This window comes from Macaca fascicularis, chromosome 4, assembly GCF_037993035.2.
Source record: "Macaca fascicularis isolate 582-1 chromosome 4, T2T-MFA8v1.1".
In the NCBI taxonomy this organism is placed as follows: Eukaryota; Metazoa; Chordata; class Mammalia; order Primates; family Cercopithecidae; genus Macaca; species Macaca fascicularis.
Window position 1 is genome coordinate 105,041,087 of NC_088378.1, and position 16,759 is coordinate 105,057,845.

The window sequence follows — 16,759 nt, forward strand, 5'->3', positions numbered from 1 at the left end:
TCTGCACATGCTTTTTTGGCAGCTGGAAAGTCCTTCCAATCCTCTCCAATCTGGAAAACACTTACTCTGCCTTCAATGTGTAGCTCAAATGCCATGTCCTCTGTGAAGTCTGTGAGAATCATACCAGGAAGAGTTCACTACCCACTGTCCTGTGATCCAACAGAGCTCAATACCCACTTATGCTTCTGCACACTTTATACTGCACTGCTGTAACTCCTTTGCATTCTGTCTCTTTCCTATCTTGCACATCTTGGAGGAAACAGATTGTATTTTATTTATCTGTGTCTTCTGTAAACTTGACATTTAGTAGGTATTCATGTGATCAATCTGTAGAATGATACGGTCTAAGGCAATACATTTGGACTAAAAATAAACAAATGAAAGGTTGGGAACCACTAAGTGATATAGACAGGTATGGGCTTAACATCTGTAGCATGATGTGCATGAAGAAAAGAATGATGGAGAAATAGAGTACAAATTACTAAAAGAAAGCTCAGTGAACATAATTTCAGTTACTTAGTGGGACAAAAAATAGTACTATTGAAGTTGCTCTCTGCCTCCACAGAAAGCATACTCCCTAGTTCCCAATGTTTGTACTATGAAATATGTCCAACTCTGTCACGTTTCCTCTGTTTTGTTATTTCTTCTATTACTTCCAAACTAGTGTCTAAATCCAGAGGGTCTCAAACCTGGGACTTCCTTTGAGCACACTTAACCTATTCTCTCCCTTCTCATCAACTTGTCTGTTTTACCCACTGACTTCTCTGAACTATGATTTGTTTCCATCAACTTTTCCAGGACCATTCTCAATTTCAACCATCACAACTGACCTACTTTTTTTTTTTTTTTTTTGAGACGGGAGTCTTGCTCTGTGGCCTAGACTGGAGTGCAGTGGCGCAATCTCAGCTCACTGCAAGCTCCGCCTCCTGGATTCATGCCATTCTCCTGCCTCAACCTCCCAAGTAGCTGGGACTACAGGCACCCACCACTACGCCCGGCTAATTTTTTGTATTTTTAGTAAAGATGGGGTTTCACTGTGTTAGCCAGGATGGTCTCGGTCTCCTGACCTTGTGATCCACCCACCTCGGCCTCCCAAAGTGCTGGGATTACAGGCGTGAGCCACCACGCCCAGCCCCCATTTTTTTCTGATTACAATTCTCTTGCTCTGTTGTTTTCCACATATAAAATATCATCTTAAGTTACTATATAAAGTATGGACATATTTTCAAATTCATAAATTTTTCCTATTTCTTTTTTCAATTTGAAGGGCTCTACTAGTTTTCTGATCGAATAATCTTATGCCTTCACAATTCCTTTTGATTTCTCTTAAAGAGAGGAGGTCAGAAATCCTTTGCGCTTCATAACATATGCATAGATAACAGAGGCCTAATAGCCCACTCTGCATTCATCATCTTTCTATCAAATTTAATATGCAACTTGCTCACCTGATTATTTTATTACTGGCTTACAAAATAACACCCTAAAAAGTCCGTTGCTTCTTAGCCTCTCGTTTCCAATCTCTCCTTGGCAGGTGCTATCTGCTCTACCCATCTCAGATTTCACCCCTGCTTGGATTCTCTGTCTTACAAGGCACATGACTGTTTGCTCCCACCTCTAAGCCTTCACGCATGCAATTCCTCCTGGCTGGAATGCCCTCCCTGCTGGATCTCTTCTGCTAAGCAAGTTACTCTCTGCCTGTTTAAGATGTACATCCTCAATGTGGCCTGCCTCAGATGACTCAACTCTGGTCCTATTCATTCTGGGTTTTTTTTTTTTTTTTTTTTTCAGCATCTTTTCAGGGTTATATATTAGCATCTCTATAGCCCTGCTTCCTTACATTTCCGTTTATTTTTCATTCTTCACTTGAATTTTCATTTGTGATGCCACTTAGTCACACTACCATGGTTTCTAACTTCATATCTTCTTCCGCCTCTAGAACCATTGACTCTGTGTACCCACATTGGCATTTCTGCCTGCTGGAGAAAATAAACTAAAATTGCAGCAAGAGAGATTAAACTGGAGGACCAGAAAGTAGATGGAAATTTTCCATTTTTGGAAAATACCATCAGCTCCCATCTGTTTTGGATGGTTTTCTAGGATGAGAATGATTCAGATACAGAGATGATGTCCCAATTGTGATAATAATCACATTTGGGTTTCTTTCACCTTTTTGCTCTTTCTTGGACCTGTCCATTTCAGTTTCAGGTTCACTTTCTTGCTCTTTTGCCACGCTGTCTCTCTCTTTTCCCAGGAAACTCCACTTAGGTCCCTTACCACTTAGAGAGCTCAGGTAGGACAAAACGTAATGGAAGCACCTGCCAGTTACTTTCTCCATTTTCTATCCCCTAGAGAGAGCATAAACTTTCTACCTCTGGGGGTCACCCTCCTCTTTTTCATCCTGAAGAGATATTCCTACACAAAAACCCTGTCAGCCCTCCACAGGAAGGGGCATTTATGCATGTTTTTCACCACTGGAATACCTAAATATCTCAGCTTTGCAGGCCCATATCAAAGATCTCTCTACTTAGAGAGGGTCCTGCAAGTTTCCCACCAGTCAACAACAAGGAGATGCTAAGACAACACATACGAGCAGGGGCTTTTTTCTTTCTTTTTTTCCCTTTAGTCTCCTAAAGAATTATCGTGGTGTTTGATTTGGGCAGAGGGGGAGGCGTCGGTGTTCTCTCGTTTTTTTTGGGGGGGGGTAGGTGGTTGAAAATAGGTATTGGAGTGCTTTTGTTTCATCTCCTCCATTAACAGGCAGATGTAAATTCCCCTAGAGCAGAGCGATTATCCTCACATCTTAATCCTCCTCAGACTTATCCAAGCATAAGATGGGACTGAGTCGTCTTGGAATTAGGGGTTGAGGGAGGTGGCACAATTTATTTCCCTTACCCCTCCATCTCCCAATCTCAAGTCGTGGCTCATGATCACTCCCTTGCCTCTATTTCCGGATTGTTCTATTGAAACTACTCATTATCAGCATTCTGGGCCCTCCTCATTTTGCTCTGCAGCCCACTGTCCCCTGAGGCTGACAAGGCACGCTGGTCCCCTCTGCCTCTTCACCTTCTCATCAAATGAAGCTCCTCTGGGGCTCCTAGGTCACTCGCCTGTCCCCCAGCTCCTCTGCCCACCCTTTTTCCGGCTTCCCGCTCCCTCGGTAACCTCTAAGGGGGTTCGCTTACGCGCCCGCCTGCTCTCGGGGAGCTAGCGTGCCCGACGGCGTGCTTGGTTCCGGGCCAACAAACTTCCTCGCGACCCTGCAGCGCCTTAGCTGGGCCGCCCGGCGCCGCCTCCTTGCTCCCGGCCGCGGTGGCGGCGGCGCGGGCGCGCTCTCGGTGGTGGCCGCGGGACTCTGACAGCGGAGGCGGCGGAGGCTGGGGCCGCGTCTTCCTCGCGCGGCGACTGGGACGTTCCCGCGGCGGCGACGGCGGCAGTGGCTGCAGCGAGGACGGCGGGGACGGCGGCGGCGCTCTGGCCGGCCGCGCTGCGCATGCTGCAGGGTAATTAAGGAACACGGCCGAACGCTCCGGGACGTGGCGGGGCTGCAATCCTGGAATCCCCGCCCGCGCCCGCGCCGCTCCCCAGAAGCCGCACTTGGGAGAAATACCCGCATGTGGAGTAGGTAACCCCGGGCCCGAGGGCAGCGCAGCGGAACCCCGCGTCTCTTAGCTTACGCCCCTTAACTGGCTCCCTCGCTTCCAGGGCTAACACCGTCAAAAAAAAAAAAAAGCGCTCTAACGGCATGAATTGATAGTGAGTTTGTTTTGCTCCTTTAACCCCTCATTTTTTTTGTAATGTATTTGATGTCTGTCCCTACCCGCATCAGCAGTGCTCATAGTTCCGCTTCACAGACACACATAGCCAGAAAAACCACCTAGAACTTAAGTGTAGTGCATGAAGCCTGCATCATGTGAACATAGGAACACGAACTACATGATATGTAGCCCATGAGAGTGGCCGTCTCCTGCCAAACGTTTTTGGTCCCGTCCTTAAAGCACCTATGGGAACGTATGCAGGTGTGCATTATGTATCCACCTAAACGTATTTCCATGTGTAGCACAATTTTTACATTTTCTTGAAAAGCAGATGCACACAGATAATCAGAAACACGAGCAGATGACATAGCCCGGGCATGTGTGAGAGGGCAAGTGCAGGGCCGGTCGCAAAGCCGCGCAGCTTACCTTGAATTCGTGTTTGAGCCCCTCAGAGGCGCAGTGGAGTCCGGACAGGGCTGCAGCACCGCCGAGGAGTGAGCTCCCTGCGAGTGGGGAAGGGGGACGCATCTCTGCCCTTATTAGTCTCTCCCCGTGTGACCCTCCCACTCCGCGAGGACAGAGGACTCTGCAAGAAGGTACTCAGCCAACTCAGGCACAGGTTTTCTTTAATGACAGCAATGTTGCCTTAGAGCTGGGAGTAATGCCTTTCAGGTTTATGCTTTACTAGCAGTTTCACAGATAAAACGACGGTTGGATGCAGATGCCTAGAGTTTCTCACTTCTGATCATGAAGTGTCTTTAGAGTATTATTGTATGTGGCAAACGTTCACAAGTAGGTAATTGGCTTTTTAACGATTGAGCTAAGATATCATTTATGTTTCATTTTTTCACTTTTATGTCAAGAGTTTATATAAAGTTAATTAAGGCAGTCTGCCCACCTTCTCATCACGCTCATATGTAAACGTTTGTGTGGCTTGGGTTTTCTCAGTGTCCAAGAAGTATTTTGTGATTTTAAATACATCTTTCCATGTATTGGTGCTTCCAATCTTGGCTTTTGAACTCTTTGGGGATCCCTTTGAATATGTGAAGGTGTCATTTTCCTGCAGATTTCTGTGTAGGTCCATGTATGTGTGTGTAGAGGGAGAGAATATGTATATGTTTGTAGGCATATGTAGTAGGTTTATATACATATATAGGAGGTATATATGGATATTTGTAGGCATATTTATTTGTAGTTATATATGTATGTGTATATATATAATTTATATATGTATATATATAAATTTACAATATATGTATATATACCTATATATGTGTATATATAGTGTATGGATATATAGTAAATTTATATATGTATACATATAGTGTATGCATATGTATGTGTATATATGAAAAAAAGAATGATTTATAGAATTCAGAAGAGTAAACCAGGCATTAGAAAACAGATAAACTGGTTTAACATTTTTATTTCAGTATTGCCGCAGTGGGAGAAATAGGATAAATTATATTGTTGATCCACAATGGTGAAAATCATGAAGCTTCAAAGTTACCTTAGAACTATAGAAATACACGTCACATATCAGGGCTCACAGATCAGGGAATAAATAAAATCAGGCAGGCAAAAAATAAAGTTGTTAAGAAAAAATTTAAAAGATAGCTCTTTTCCACTTCATTTGGAGTGAAACCATTAAAGTATCACTCATGATTTTTAAACTTGTCTTTCATCCTAATCAGAATACCTGCAGTTTTCGAGTTGGGCATTCATGGTGTTGCAAACCATGTTTCTATGTCAGGATTTAAAACCATCTGATACATTTCCTTCTCATATGATTTTCATCACTAATTTTTGGCTGACTGTGGAAAGAGGCCAAGGAGGGAGGATATTGCATGAGTCACGCTACTCAAATGGCCATTTGCAAAACATGATTCACAAACCTTCATTAGACTTTTGGTGATCATACTCTTATTTTTTTGAAGTATTATCCCATTTGACTTTTTTCTTTCTCTAAGCAATTTTACTTTATATACCTTTCCATCACTAGTGAATTGAACTAAGAGTGTCCAGGCTTTATTTCTTTGTCAGACTATTAAATTCACCTTATTTACACTTAATTGAAACTATTTAATGTTTTAAAACTACCTAACAGGAAGTCCACAATTTTGTCTCTAATTTTTGTTTTAATACAAGTAAATCAAGTTTATCTTAGAATTATTTTCTTAAACGTTTTAATAATTTCATAATTGTTAACATATTTATGAGAGAGCTAAATAGTTCTATTCTTGTTTCTATTTCAAAATGGCCCTTTTCTTATTCCTAACATTGACCCAAACAAGATTGTGGAAGAAAGCGAAAAATGAATAAATAAAACTTCAAATTATTATTATCTGTTGCTTATTCTGTTTTTAGATACACCAACATCCCTGGGTCAACAAATATTTCTCTATTTTTCTTTCAGGAAAGGGTTTGAATCTAGGCTGGTTTCATGATTACAAAGTATTGTATACCTAGGGTTTGCTTCTTTAGCTAATTCTTTTTATTGAATTTTAAAGTGACTTCAATTAGAAAGAACTCTTAGCCAAACACCTTGTATTTATCTCAGCCAAATACAATTGTAAATGATCAGGTTTTCTTCTTGCTTCTGAAGTTACTGCTGGTAAACGAACATCTGAAAATATTAGGCGAATCTGACAGGACCCTAAGTTTTAACAAACAGCTTGCAGCCCTTCTAACATCAAGTTCATCTGTGTGCATGTATGTACTTAAAAATTTTAACAGGTTTAAAAACAAACTTCTTTCAACATTTATGCCTAAAGGAAGATACAAGTAAATGTTTTTATGTCATGTGAGGGATAAATTCCTTTGAAAACATTAAAAAAAACACTGTTGCATATTTGTAATGCCCCACTGATATAAATTTAACAATTTACAATGATCATTGTACCATTTTTGATAATTTTAATTTAATAAATTTTTTAAATGTGTTTCTCCTAACCCTTAGCTGTCAATCTCTTCTGCTTTGTGTCTTTTTCTTTTTTCTTTTTTTCTATACTTCTGTACTCCCAGTCATGTTGCTCTTGTTCCCTTTTGTAATGTCTTTCACTTTTCTCCGCCTTCATAGTTTCCATTTTTCAGGAAGAAAGAATTTCACCATTGCCCCCAGCTAACTTCTCAGTTACCAAACCATAAGAGTGTTCATTCTTTATTGAATTTATGGGGCACAGCTATACATGACTCCCTTACATATCCCATGGAAATACTTCAATGCATCAATAGTGGATGAACAGACGTTACTGTTTACTGTAATTACCAAATCTGACTTGTCATCCCTAGCATGCACTTCCCATTATATTCCTTTTTAGGCCAGCACTACGTATGATATTCTTAAGGGTAAAAAGAAAGTAGTTATATCAATTCTAAATTCTTAGTAATTGCCAAAAGTAAATGAGGGCATCTTTTTATATTAAATGCTGTGTTTATCATTGTTTCTGAAAATAATTATCTTCATAGAGAAAATAATATTCCATTGGTTGTTTTTAGGTTTGCTTCCCTTCCTAGAAGACATTCTAGCTCATGACATTTACTCAGTTTAGAAATGAAAGGAAGAGGCAATCATAGATGTAACTTTCACTTAGTTTATTAGACTCTCTTCCTAGGGATCAGTGACTCTGAAAGGAAATATGGTAAAAGACAAATGACTGGGGAAAATGTTTATTAATATACATCCAGTTCTGAAAAATCATTTGAGAGACAGAATGAAAGAGAGAGAAAGAAATACTCCAATAGAAAACTAGGCCAAAAAGCAAAGAGGCAATTTACAAAGGAAATAGAAAAGGTCAATACATTTATGAAAAATATTCAATTTAGTATGCAAAGAAATGCACATTTATAAAGGAACTATTTTCCCCTGCCCATTCTGCCAAGATTAATATTGCTGATTAGACGTGGTGTTAGTATAAGCGAAGAGCATTCTCAACAATTCCAGGAACATATAATAGTTCAGTGTTTCTAAAGGGCAAATTAGCCATGTTTATTAAAAGCGTTTAAAAAATGTACATAGATTGCATCATAAACTACCCTATAACAGTGACTGTGGTTACTTATAGGTTGGGATTTTGACAATTTTGATTTTTTCTTTTTGTTTATATGTAATGTGTAAAGTTTCTACAGCGAACATGTGTTACTGTTGTAATAAAAATATAACAAACATGAAAAAATGTGGTGTTTTATCTCCAACAAATTAATAAAGCAGTGGTATTAAGAGAGCCAAGAAATTGGCCTTTTAAATAAGATTTTCAATCATTTTCAACACGAATCTTCCAGGTAAAAATTAGTATGTAATTTAAGCCGTTTAAACTGAGCCTAGTGATTTCACTAGGAAGCAGATGTTAATTACACTGTTCATTCGTTCAACATATATTTTTGAACGCTTCTTAAACTGACCACTGCAGAGTATACAAAGATACATTGAACATGGGCCCACTGCCTGGAGTTTAACATTCAGGAAAAGAAAAAGAAGAAGAAGACATGTATAAATACGTAATAATAAGATATGAACATGCAAAATGCAATAAACAAAGTAGATATAAAGTTCTAACTGAATTCTAAGGTGGAGGGACTGTGTTCAAATGTGGAAGCATTAGAGTCAAAAAATTTCAGTGGACAAAATCCATCCATTTTTTTTGTTAGTCCAAATAAATATACTTACAAATAATGATAGAATCATAGTACGGGGAAGGGCATTGTAACTAAATAATTATGAAATTATGGATTGACTGTTTCTTTAATAAATGTTTGTTGGAAGACTCCACAGACAACAAGCCCACTTCTTATTCAGATGAAGAACATGAGATTTCTTATTTCCTGCTGAATTAAAACCTTTTGCCGAATTCAGAGTCCTAAACAGCATCACCCAATCTACTCTTATCAGTTCCCTTAAATGTACATTTTACCACAACCAGATTTAATGACTTGTAACCGCAGAATGAGCATGTCTCAGCGTACTCATGTTGCTGCATCCCACTGAAAGGCGAAGTGGCTATGGGAATTCTGGCAGTCATTCAAGGCTCACTTCAGGTGTTAGCTATAAGATGATTCCTTTCCTGCCCTCCTCCCGTAAACAAACCCTCTTCTGCCTCTGAACAGCACAGAGCACAATTTGTGCCTCTTTACTGATGATCTACATTCCTCTGCCTTGTTTCACAAATATTTTTGTACTTCGTCCTCTGCCTTAATTGTAAGCTCCTTGAGGACTGGAATTGGGTGCTCTCATTTTTAATAATACCCGGAGCATCAAGTATGATGAATTAATTCTCCTTAATATAGTCTTCAAATATTTGTTGAAATGAAACCGGTAGAGGTTAAATAATCAAGGACATAAAATCTTCTAATGATGAAGTGTGGACTGAGTCTCACAATTTGTCTGGAAAAAATGATGGGTTCCTTTTTGTGTTATATCTAAGGGAATTATTCTACTGATAAAAGAATCACAGGAAAAAATGTTCTCACCTGTAAAAGACTCCCAGAGCAGGGACTCTGAGGACAGCAACGCAGGAAGACAAGACTGTCATCAATTGAAAACGTCCTCATCATATGTTCTCTTCATTCCTTTACCAAACTTAAGGTAAATTTACACTATCAGTAATACAGCACACCACCATTTAATCTCTATTATTATTAGAACACAAAAAATGATCTAACTCCTAAATGGTTTTAAACAACCAATTCTATCTACAACATTTTTTAAAAGAATAATTCAACATTGGCATATCATAAATGATCACTTGGCTCATATATTGTGTTGAGTTTATGTCTATAAAATTGAGCTTCTTTTTGTTGTAAGTTCTTATTGGAAAATTTATTTTCAATTTAGAACTGATTTAGCTTATTCCATGATTCTCATAGAATCATTTTGTAAAAATCACTTCGTGCTAGCCTAGGCACAGTGCTAAGTGCTTTACATATTTCATCTTTTTTAACTGCTTCAGTGATTTTGTTGTCCCATTTTTACAGTGTAACAAGGCTATGAACAAATCTCTTATGTAGCCAGGATTTGCACCCAGATCTGTCTCATTCCAATAGGGTCATATTCACTATGCTCTAGCACCTAGTTTTCAATCACTTCTTCAGCAAATGTTCTGCAAGTACCTATTTGCAACCCAGTGCTACAACACCCAAAAGAACAGCTCAGTGAGTGCTCAAGCAGAGCAGAGGCCTCAAAGTTACCTGGCAAAGTTACATCATTCTTTTTATAAGATATTACAAAAAAGAAAGATTAAGTATACAACAAGAACCAATTTTAATGAAAAGAAAACCATAAATGAATTAATTGGACCTAGAATTTTTTTATTCATGTGCTGCAACATGCTTTAGTCTTGGCTGGCTTAAAAGAGAAAAATGACAACATAGCAGACTAGGCAAAAAGCTTTGCATAGTTGACTATTCAACTAAGGCAAAATAAGATAAATTGGACTTGACTCTGTTCTTTATCAAAGGTGACAGATTTACCTGTGTTTTTGATATTTGAGGACATTCTTGCTGTCAAATTATTTTTGTCAAATTATTTTTGACCAGAAACCCATTTTTACCCATTTGAAATGTAAACTTCTGTGTTTATAAAACCCCTTTTAAAGTAATTACGAGAAGTCATAAAACATAGCTAGTAAAGGAAAATAGTTCATAAATCTATACTTCTTTTAAATCACTTTAGATGTTAACCAAAAAGTACAGAATTATTTTCCATATAGAGTTGTTTTATTTTTAATAAAAACCTCATAATAACTTCTAGTGCTTCAGATAGCAACATTAAAATCTCTTAAGTCCACTATCTTTTATCCAAAGATTTGCTTGCATTGGCTGCCAGACAGAGTCTCTCATTCTAATCCTATCCCTAATCGTGGTCACTGCTCAGCTGGTTCTGCTGCGGTGCCATCACTCAGTTTTGGCCCCAGCCCTTGGGATGCTAGCTACATCCACAGCCAGCTGCCATCTGAGGCAGAACACTATGATATGAATGCTTTTTGTCCTTCAAAATTTGTATGTTCAAATCCTAACCCTCAAGGTGATAGTATTAGGAGGTGAGGTCTTTGGGAAGTAATCAGGTCATGAGGGCAGAGACCTCACAAATAGGATTAGTGCCCTCATAAAAGAGGCCTTTGGAGAGGCCCTCTCCCTTTCCACTAAGTGAGGACATAGCAAGGAGATAGATATCTATGAGGAAGCAGACTCTCAGCAGACACTGAATCTGCTTTGATCTTGGACTTCCCAGCCCCTAGAACTATGAGCATTAAGTTTCTGTTGTTTACCCAGTTTATGGTTTTATGTTATAACTGCTCAAATGGACTAAGATACAAAGAAAAGATCAGTTTTCTCCATCAATGTCAGTCTGATGATGTTTTCTTTTAGAATGACAGTTGCATAGAAGGTAACAAATGGTATTCTCGACAGTATTCAGCTTTATTCACCCACGTATCATTAGCTGCTGCAGCATAATAACCTATCCCAAAACTCAGTAGCTGAAAATAATAACCATTTGTTATCACTCACAAGTCTGCTAGTTGAAATTCATCTAGTCTAGGCTGGGCTTGGCTGATCTCAGCTAGGTTCTCTCATGTGTCTGCCACCAGCTGGCAGGGCATAAGAGTATTGGCTAGTAGGAAGGTGGATTACTTGGAAAAGTCATCTCTCCTCCACGTGATCTCTCATCCTCTAACAGGCTAGCCTGGTCCAAGAGATCCCAGGGGTTTAAGACAGAATGAAAGTTCATAAGGCCTTTTGAGCTTGGGCTCAGAACTGATACACAATCACTTCTACCAAATTTTATTGGCCAAAGCAAGTCACAGGCCAGGTAAGAGTCAGAGCTCCATGCCTTGATGGGACAAGCTTCAAAGTCACATTGCATAGAGCACAGATGTAAGAGGGTGATGAATTGGGGACACTGTAATTTTCTATGGTTAGGAGGGTGCACAAAGGGCATCTTCATCCAGCTCCCACCAGTGGTATGTCCTATATCCTCTATTTAATGTCTCTTGCCTCCAGAAATCCCACTAAGCAGCTACCAGTGAAGCTCTACAAGTCCTATCCCTCAGCTAATGCCAGTCACTTTCACATGAGATCATGGAAACTGAAGAGATCCTGTACTTCATCTTTTCCCAGAAATGTGGAGAACTGGGATGTGCACATCCCTAACCTTTCCTTCTTAGAAACCCTAAACTGTAGTTTCCACTTGCCCTGTAGGCATCCCTCCTTCAGAAATTTCAAGTGAAGAAGTGAGTCTTATCATTAGGTTTCAGAAACACAAGGGGAGACAGATCCAATACCCCAAATGTGGTGAGGAAGGACTCTTTGACTTCTCTTCAATCCTTTCTCTCCCAGAGGAACCCCTTTTCTTTTACAGTTTCCACTGATTTGCTGGTGACAATGACTATTAAGCCAGTTTAGTCTTCTTCAGACCTTGAGGGGCCTGAGAGAGGAAGGTACCAGAACTTTTTGCACCTAGCCATTATGAATTTAGTGTCAAAAACAGAGCAAAACAAAAACCTGTTTGCTGTCTCTACATTAATGTGGTGTGATTAAAAGTTTCCAGCGGCGGTTGAAAGGGACAACTTTAGATGGAATAGCTATAGAAGGCCTCTCCAAAGTGGTGATATTTCAGCTGAAACCTGAATGCCAAAAAGGAGCCAGACCTGAAAAGATCAGGGGAAGGTTAGGCAGAACTGGGTCTGTCCAATGACTATAGAAATGGCTTCATGCCTAGAAGCAGGTGGGCAAAAGAGGGCATGGTAAAGGTAAAGGATGATATAGTCTGGGGCTAAATCCTGCAGGGCCTTTTAGATTTCAGTGAATTGTGTATTTTGTACACTAACAAGGTAAGAATATATTGGAGGGTTTGAGCAGGGGAATTTTATAAACTGATTTTTGCTTTAAAAAGATCACTGCCTTCTCTGTGGAGAATAGATTGTAGCAAGGCAAAAATATAAAATATAAATATGTAAAGAGACCATTTCTGAAGCTGTTGTACCCAGGTGAGAGATGATGATGGCTACAATGAGGATGATGTTTGTAGAAGGTAAAAAGTAAACAAATTTAAGACACATTTTAGGGGTAGACTTGACAAGACTCACTGAAGGGCTGGATGCAAGGGCTGAAGGAAATAGGCATAGAACAAACCTGTATCTCAGGGATACAATAGACTTTTAGATTGGTTTGAGCCAATCATGTTTCTATGCTTCCTTTAATCAATTGTTTTCAAATGTGCATCCTTTAGAAAAGGGGGAAAAGGAGAGAATATCATATGTAAGTGACAGTCAAGGCCATGTGTTACAATTTGCCTTAAGGTGCCAAGCAAGGGCACGAGCCCTTCCAAGTGCTTTCCTATCACATTGTGAGGAGAAAGAGGGGCAGGACATAGAAGTGGCAACCTAGACTTGCACGAGCTTCTCCAAGATGGAACAGACTGAAGCAACAAGTTTTTCCCACAGAAGGTAGGGTATTAATAGCTTTCCTTGGTCCCTGAGTCCGAACTAGAGTTGCTATAGCACTGGATGACTCCTGTCCAATCACCTCAGATAAACTGAGGAAAGGAAAAAAGGAGACAGTAGGGGAAAAGCAGGGGATTCCGAGAAAGAACTTCAGTAATGGACTCTTTGCTTTTCGTGAATCATAATTATAATTATGAGCACAGAGACTCTTACTGATCTATAGACATGGTAGGGACAATTAAACACTACATTTTAGAGTATTTTATGGGCTTGAAGAAATAAACTAAAAATGTCTGTGTGGATCTAGTGTTTAGGTTTCTTTTAGACTAAAGTCACTTGCGTAAGACTTGGCAAAATGCTATTTTAATAATCCAGTGATTTGAATATCAAATAAGTAAATGACCATATTTACTCACATAATGCCCTGGTACAGCAGCTAAGTTAATTAGTGAGTGGCTGAGGTCTGAGCCATTACTCAACCACCTTCAGTCATCTTGGAGATTTCCCACTCTGTGTAAAGGACCAGATCTCTAACAATGTCAGGTTGCAATCAGTAGAAAACATAGTCAGACATGATTTCCTAACATTTATTCCTTTATTTAATAATCCTTCATTGTTTGTGAGGCTGTGGGTTTATTTTGGGAAAAGAGAGCATAATAACCCAGTTATTTAAAAATATTGGTATTTGGTATAATATGTTTTTTAAATATTGAAGTCCCAGTAGTGTTCATATGACCAAGGCTAAATTTAAAGTTTAAAATTGTCCATATTTTAAAATCACGTACATACACACAGGAAAACATAATTTAGAAATTATTTTCAAACAGCAAGATGTATTCTTTAAATGATCAAAAGTACATCAATTCTTAGGCCTTTTTGTGTCTTTCATCTTAATGAGTCTCTCCAAGGGTGTGGTCTGCAAAGAGAAGATCTTAGATGACTCCCGCCTCTTAGATAAAGAAGCTTTTCACTTGATGTATGCAGAAGGGTTTATATTGGGCGGCCAGACAGTTTAATCCCAAACGGGAACATTTTCAAGAATGAAAGGAGGCTTTATGAATATAACAGGAATATAGGCATTAATGCCTGTATGGTGACCCAAGATTCAAACACACCAACAAAACGTCAAAAGATAGAAGGACCTAGTGTACTCACCTTTTTACTTAAGATTCACTTTCAAAAATCTGATTTGGGACCTAAGTAACTGTGGATCAGTAAAAGCCCCTGAAAGCTGTTCTAGTATTGTAAGATTTTGTGCAAGTGTTGTTAACTAGCCATCTTATCCCTAGGGCCCAACACTGCCTCAGTGCCTATGTTACTGCACTGTGTATCTTACAGTTCTAAAATAACTTCCTGGATACTTGCAAGAGTTAAGTGCTTCTCTAAGCGCTTTCTATCAGAGCGTGACTTGTGCTCTAAGCAAAACTGAGTCTCCTGTTCTAACATCTCTTCCTTGTGAATTTAAGGTAATGTTACAATTTTAAATACTGTTGACCAATTTCTTCATGGTTTTACATTGGTACCCATATAAATGTCTTAATTAGTATCACAGGTACTTTTTTTATAGAGAAAGTTAAAACCTCAGTCCTTTATTATGTTACCACATGCTGTATACACATAATGGACTTTTAAAATGAATGCATTTATGTGTGTGTTTTCTTCAGAGTATGTTGAATACATTACTGGGCTTAAGGAAGCCTCATAAAGAAGATTATGCGCTATTAAAGAATTGGAAGGCATGAACAAGAGAGATCAAATGCTATATAACACCAAGAAGAACACATGCCCAAGTTGACTTCTTATAAAAAGGGGGGCATTTATAAGTTGCAGCTGGCTTTGGTTAATACCTTGGTAATTTACAAGGTTGGAGCCTTTGGCCTTCTGTTTTAGTTGGAGGCACAAGAAAAAATAGAATATTTCTTCATCAAATAAACAAGAGGTTCTAATGTCACAGAACTTTGTCTATAATAGGATATATATACATTACATGTGTATACAAACATATATATGTTCTAATTCAACAATATTTATTAAGGTCCCTGCATTGTTTTTACTTCTTTGGAAACAACCATCAAAATAGGACAGGATTCCATGTTCTTTACATGAATTGTGATAGAAAAGTTAATTGAGATTGGGACAGTTCCCAATCTTTCCATCAATACTTCTAGCTTAACCATTTACAGATATGTATAATAATTCTTCTAGAAAAAAAAAATGAATGCATGGTAATTTTTTTTTCTGTGCCAATGCTATGTTTTAATTGGAAGAGTTAGCTTAATTTCTGTGAAAAATAATCTCCTGTTGGCTTAGAAGAGTTGAAAACCTTCTGAAAATGCTTCCTTCTACATTTAGCACTCAATTGTTCAATAAATATCTATTGAAGGCTACCATGCACCAGGTACTGTGGTAGTCATTGTGACACCATAGTGAACAAAATAAACTTTCTTTCTTCATAGATCTTATATCCTAAGGGAAGAGATGGATGTTAATTGCAGAAATAAGCAAATAATATAGAGTGTATCCAATGATAACACAAGTGATAAAGGAAAATAAAGGAAGGCAAGAGATAGTGCCAGGATTGCTGTTGAGGGTAAAGCAGGGCATGGATTACTGTTTTATAAAGGGTGGTCAAGAAAACTTCACTAGAAAGGTAACATTTGAATAGAAACCTGAAAGAAATAAAAAAGGTAATCTCTGGAGATACCTGGGGGCAAGAATATTACAAGCAGAAGAAAAAGCTAGTATGAAAGTCCTGAGTTTGAAATGCACTTGCTGTATACAAGGAGCGCCACAAATGCCAGTGATACTAAAATGGAGCAAACGAGGAGGAGAACAGCAAGAGATGAGGTCTGAGGCTGTGTTGCCTCCAATTGCTACACGGTGATCTACTGTAGAAGATAAGCTGGCAATAGAAAGAAGTGTTCATTTTAGTATTTTTATCCTGTTAAATTCTTTCTAGGCTTTTTATTTTGAATCCTTATGATACAACTGTGTAAGATTTCTTAACTGCTTTCTTGAGTTTTTTTTTTTTAATTTACTTTTTTCCATAGGATGCAATAACCACTCGCCAAACTGGCATTTGAAAGAGAAACAAGAATATTTATTCTAATTAATTCTGGAAATTATAATATGTTTGATTACTGGGCTAGTGAAATATTTTCTTACTGATCTTCTATGCCAAGGAAAACATATTCTTTCTCTCCTGTATATGCATGTAATTATGTGTATGTAATATGTATGTTTGCATTTAAAAATCTATTTCTGCAATATGAAGAATTGAACCTTGCCTTATATTACATGAAATCTTTAGATTCTGTACTCATTGGCAGTTGAGTTATGGATTTATGAGGAAGACATAATATATTTTTTTTCAGGGTAGGAAACAACACCAAAGAAGAAAAAAAAAACCTTCAAAGGCAAATAATATTTTTCTTATATATATATATGTCAATCTGTAGCTATCTATCTATCTTCATATGTCTAGGTTTACAGATTTTTAATTTTCCATGAAAAGATACTTTTTTCTGTTTTTCTGCCTAAAACTTTAGCCATCATTAAATAATGATT

General features: G+C 38.3%; 1 protein-coding gene and 1 long non-coding RNA gene across 6 annotated transcripts in view; one reads left to right on the forward strand and one right to left on the reverse strand.

Annotated features, from left to right (window-relative positions):
- COL19A1 (collagen type XIX alpha 1 chain) overlaps positions 1 to 4,266 on the reverse strand; it is a 329,196-nt gene extending 324,930 nt beyond the window's left edge. For 3 of the 4 annotated variants that reach the window (XM_065543865.2, XM_005552609.5, XM_005552612.5), the window contains exon 1: positions 4,182 to 4,266. The gene's annotated coding sequence lies outside the window, so the exon portion shown is untranslated. Of the gene's footprint in view, positions 1 to 3,182; positions 3,405 to 4,181 lie in introns of those variants that run through there. The other variant, XM_065543866.2, reaches the window with a different exon arrangement.
- The window catches only part of LOC135970596 (uncharacterized), a 40,457-nt gene continuing 27,903 nt past the window's right edge, over positions 4,206 to 16,759 (forward strand). The window contains exon 1 of one of the 2 annotated variants that reach the window (XR_012433676.1): positions 4,206 to 4,351. This is a non-coding gene — a long non-coding RNA (uncharacterized lncRNA). Of the gene's footprint in view, positions 4,352 to 9,175; positions 9,337 to 16,759 lie in introns of those variants that run through there. The other variant, XR_010586359.2, reaches the window with a different exon arrangement.